We start from the raw sequence: 5,884 nt of genomic DNA on the forward strand, positions 1-5,884 counted from the left end.
ACATGTAAGTGTTGTTTTGAAACCTTTAAGTTAACGATCTCAATTAATGTTGTTAACCCATTGTTTATTATATCTAATGAGATGTTAAATTATTATATTATCATGATATTATGATATATTAATATATCTTAATATGATATATATACATTTAAATGTCGTTACAACGATAATCGTTACATATATGTCTCGTTTCGAAATCCTTAAGTTAGTAGTCTTGTTTATATGTATATAACTCATTGTTAATATACTTATGGAGATACTTACTTATCATAATCTCATGTTAACCATATGTATATCCATATATATATCGTCAAGTCGTTTTTACAAGTTTTAACGTTCGTGAATCGCCGGTCAACTTGGGTGGTCAATTGTCTATATGAAACATATTTCAATTAATCAAGTCTTAACAAGTTTGATTGCTTAACATGTTGGAAACATTTAATCATGTAAATATCAATCTCAATTAATATATATAAACATGGAAAAGTTCGGGTCACTACAGTACCTACCCGTTAAATAAATTTCGTCCCGAAATTTTAAGCTGTTGAAGGTGTTGACGAATCTTCTGGAAATAGATGCGGGTATTTCTTCTTCATCTGATCTTCACGCTCCCAGGTGAACTCGGGTCCTCTACGAGCATTCCATCGAACCTTAACAATTGGTATCTTGTTTTGCTTAAGTCTTTTAACCTCACGATCCATTATTTCGACGGGTTCTTCGATGAATTGGAGTTTTTCATTGATTTGGATTTCATCTAACGGAATAGTGAGATCTTCTTTAGTAAAACATTTCTTCAAATTCGAGACGTGGAAAGTGTTATGTACAGCCGCGAGTTGTTGAGGTAACTCAAGTCGGTAAGCTACTGGTCCGACACGATCAATAATCTTGAATGGTCCAATATACCTTGGATTTAATTTCCCTCGTTTACCAAATCGAACAACGCCTTTCCAAGGTGCAACTTTAAGCATGACCATCTCTCCAATTTCAAATTCTATATCTTTTCTTTTAATGTCAGCGTAGCTCTTTTGTCGACTTTGGGCGGTTTTCAACCGTTGTTGAATTTGGATGATCTTCTCTGTAGTTTCTTGTATAATCTCCGGACCCGTAATCTGTCTATCCCCCACTTCACTCCAACAAATCGGAGACCTGCACTTTCTACCATAAAGTGCTTCAAACGGCGCCATCTCAATGCTTGAATGGTAGCTGTTGTTGTAGGAAAATTCTGCTAACGGTAGATGTCGATCCCAACTGTTTCCGAAATCAATAACACATGCTCGTAGCATGTCTTCAAGCGTTTGTATCGTCCTTTCACTCTGCCCATCAGTTTGTGGATGATAGGCAGTACTCATGTCTAAACGAGTTCCTAATGCTTGCTGTAATGTCTGCCAGAATCTTGAAATAAATCTGCCATCCCTATCAGAGATAATAGAGATTGGTATTCCATGTCTGGAGACGACTTCCTTCAAATACAGTCGTGCTAACTTCTCCATCTTGTCATCTTCTCTTATTGGTAGGAAGTGTGCTGATTTGGTGAGACGATCAACTATTACCCAAATAGTATCAAAACCACTTGCAGTCCTTGGCAATTTAGTGATGAAATCCATGGTAATGTTTTCCCATTTCCATTCCGGGATTTCGGGTTGTTGAAGTAGACCTGATGGTTTCTGATGCTCAGCTTTGACCTTAGAACACGTCAAACATTTTCCTACATATTTAGCAACATCGGCTTTCATACCCGGCCACCAAAAATGTTTCTTGAGATCCTTGTACATCTTCCCCGTTCCAGGATGTATTGAGTATCTGGTTTTATGAGCTTCTCTAAGTACCATTTCTCTCATATCTCCAAATCTTGGTACCCAAATCCTTTCAGCCCTATACCGGGTTCCGTCTTCCCGAATATTAAGATGCTTCTCCGATCCTTTGGGTATTTCATCCTTTAAATTTCCTTCTTTTAAAACTCCTTGTTGCGCCTCCTTTATTTGAGTAGTAAGGTTATTATGAATCATTATATTCATAGATTTTACTCGAATGGGTTCTCTGTCCTTCCTGCTCAAGGCATCGGCTACCACATTTGCCTTTCCCGGGTGGTAACGAATCTCAAAGTCGTAATCATTCAATAATTCAATCCACCTACGCTGCCTCATATTCAGTTGTTTCTGATTAAATATGTGTTGAAGACTTTTGTGGTCGGTATATATAATACTTTTGACCCCATATAAGTAGTGCCTCCAAGTCTTTAATGCAAAAACAACCGCGCCTAATTCCAAATCATGCGTCGTATAATTTTGTTCGTGAATCTTCAATTGTCTAGACGCATAAGCAATCACCTTCGTTCGTTGCATTAATACACAACCGAGACCTTGCTTTGATGCGTCACAATAAATCACAAAATCATCATTCCCTTCAGGCAATGACAATATAGGTGCCGTAGTTAGCTTTTTCTTCAATAACTGAAACGCTTTCTCTTGTTCATCATTCCATTCAAATTTCTTCCCTTTATGCGTTAATGCAGTCAAGGGTTTTGCTATTCTGGAAAAGTCTTGGATGAACCTTCTGTAGTAACCAGCTAGTCCTAAAAACTGGCGTATGTGTTTTGGAGTTTTCGGGGTTTCCCACTTTTCAACAGTTTCTATCTTTGCCGGATCCACCTTAATACCTTCTTTGTTCACTATGTGACCGAGGAATTGAACTTCTTCCAACCAAAATGCACACTTTGAAAACTTAGCGTACAATTCTTCCTTCCTCAATACTTCTAACACCTTTCTCAAATGTTCACCGTGTTCTTGGTCATTCTTTGAGTAAATAAGTATGTCATCAATGAAAACAATGACAAACTTGTCAAGGTATGGTCCACACACTCGGTTCATAAGGTCCATGAACACAGCTGGTGCATTAGTTAAACCAAACGGCATGACCATAAACTCGTAATGACCGTAACGTGTTCTGAAAGCAGTCTTTGGAATATCATCTTCTTTCACCCGCATTTGATGATACCCGGAACGTAAGTCAATCTTTGAATAAACAGACGAGCCTTGTAGTTGATCAAATAAGTCGTCGATTCTCGGTAGTGGGTAGCGGTTCTTGATGGTAAGTTTGTTCAACTCTCGGTAGTCGATACACAACCTGAATGTACCATCTTTCTTCTTGACAAACAAAACAGGAGCTCCCCACGGTGATGTGCTTGGTCGAATGAAACCACGCTCTAAAAGTTCTTGTAATTGGCTTTGCAGTTCTTTCATCTCGCTGGGTGCGAGTCTGTAAGGAGCACGAGCTATTGGTGCAGCTCCTGGTACAAGATCTATTTGAAATTCAACGGATCGATGTGGGGGTAATCCCGGTAATTCTTTCGGAAATACATCGGGAAATTCTTTTGCAATGGGAACATCATTGATGCTCTTTTCTTCAGTTTGTACTTTCTCGACGTGTGCTAGAACAGCATAGCAACCTTTTCTTATTAGTTTTTGTGCCTTCAAATTACTAATAAGATGTAGCTTCGTGTTGCCCTTTTCTCCGTACACCATTAAGGGTTTTCCTTTTTCTCGTATAATGCGAATTGCATTTTTGTAACAAACGATCTCCGCTTTCACTTCTTTCAACCAGTCCATACCGATTATCACATCAAAACTCCCTAACTCTACTGGTATCAAATCAATCTTAAATGTTTCGCTAACTAGTTTAATTTCTCGATTCCGACATATATTATCTGCTGAAATTAATTTACCATTTGCTAATTCGAGTAAAAATTTACTATCCAAAGGCGTCAATGGACAACTTAATTTAGCACAAAAATCTCTACTCATATAGCTTCTATCCGCACCCGAATCAAATAAAACGTAAGCAGATTTATTGTCAATAAGAAACGTACCCGTAACAAGCTCCGGGTCTTCCTGTGCCTCTACCGCATTAATATTGAAAACTCTTCCACGGCCTTGTCCATTCGTGTTCTCCTGGTTCGGGCAATTTCTAATAATGTGGCCTGGTTTTCCACATTTATAACAAACTACATTGGCATAACTTGCTCCGACACTACTTGCTCCGCCATTACTCGTTCCGACACCATTTGTTCCTTTCGTTCTATTAACCCCTGGTCCGTAGACCTCACACTTCGCCGCGCTATGACCATTTCTTTTACACTTGTTGCAAAATTTGGTGCAGAACCCCGAGTGATTCTTTTCACACCTTTGGCATAGCTGCTTCTGATTGTTGTTGTTGTTGCGGTTATTATTGTTGTTGGGATGATTGTTGTAGTTGCTGTTGTTGTTGTTGTTGTTGGGCCGTTTGTTGTAGTTGCGATTGATGTTGCGATTGTTGGGATAATTGTTGCGATTATTGTTGTAATTGCTGTTGTTGTTGTATTGGTGATTCTTATCACCGTTTTCCTCCCACTTTCTTTTGACTTGCTTCACATTGGCCTCTTCAGCAGTCTGTTCTTTAATTCTTTCTTCAATCTGGTTCACTAGTTTGTGAGCCATTCTACACGCCTGTTGTATGGAGGCGGGTTCGTGTGAACTTATATCTTCTTGGATTCTTTCTGGTAATCCTTTCACAAACGCGTCGATCTTCTCTTCCTCATCTTCGAATGCTCCCGGACACAATAGGCACAATTCTGTGAATCGTCTTTCATACGTGGTAATATCAAATCCTTGGGTTCGTAACCCTCTAAGTTCTGTCTTGAGCTTATTGACCTCGGTTCTGGGACGGTACTTCTCGTTCATCAAGTGCTTGAATGCTGACCACGGTAGTGCGTACGCATCATCTTGTCCCACTTGCTCTAGATAGGTATTCCACCATGTTAACGCAGAACCTGTAAAGGTATGCGTAGCGTACTTCACTTTGTCCTCTTCAGTACACTTACTTATGGCAAACACCGATTCGACCTTCTCGGTCCACCGTTTCAATCCGATCGGTCCTTCGGTTCCATCAAATTCCAAAGGTTTGCAGGCAGTGAATTCTTTGTAGGTGCATCCTACACGATTTCCTGTACTGCCAGATTCAAGGTTATTGTTGGTATATAGCGCAGCCTGTACTGCGGCTATGTTTGAAGCTAGAAAAGTACGGAATTCCTCTTCATTCATATTCACGGTGTGTCGAGTAGTCGGTGCCATTTCCTTCAAAATAGTTAAATGGAACAAGTTAATCATACAAAATATTAAGAGTAGTTAATAGTATTTCGTAGCATAATATGAACTCATTTATAAAAGCTTTTTCTTCATATTAGCGTTTTATAAGTTTAAATTCGGGTAGTACCTACCCGTTAAGTTCATACTTAGTAGCTAATATACAATTCAACTACTACAATTCTATATGAAAAACTGATTGTAATAATATTTCGCGTTCAAACTTTTATACAATATTTTACAAACTTACAATACCGCTTATTTTACATAAAGCATGAAATATAGCACACAATAACTTTGATACAACATAGTTGTGAAGACAATTCTAGCTAGTACACAAGTCGTTCAGCAAAGGCAATAAAGACACGTAATTCATACGTCCAGAAACAAGTCATGCATTCTGGTTTTACTAGGATTACTTCCCATCCTTGGTCTTGTGGAACATAACCGTTATGGCCGTTGATAAGACAGCGTGTTGTAACGTCGTCAAATGGACGAGGGTTACGTAATGACCAACAGTCTCGTAATAACCTAAAAACCTCATTTCTTACCCCAATTACCGACTCCGTCACTTGAGGGAACGTTTTGTTTAATAGTTGTAGCCCGATGTTCTTGTTCTCACTTTGGTGAGAAGCGAACATTACTAACCCGTAAGCATAACATGCTTCTTTATGTTGCATGTTAGCCGCTTTTTCTAAATCACGAAGTCCTATATTTGGATATACTGAGTCAAAATAATTTCTTAACCCGTTGCGTAAAATAGCATT

Source organism: Rutidosis leptorrhynchoides, chromosome 11 (genome assembly GCF_046630445.1).
Source record: "Rutidosis leptorrhynchoides isolate AG116_Rl617_1_P2 chromosome 11, CSIRO_AGI_Rlap_v1, whole genome shotgun sequence".
Classification (NCBI taxonomy): domain Eukaryota; kingdom Viridiplantae; phylum Streptophyta; class Magnoliopsida; order Asterales; family Asteraceae; genus Rutidosis; species Rutidosis leptorrhynchoides.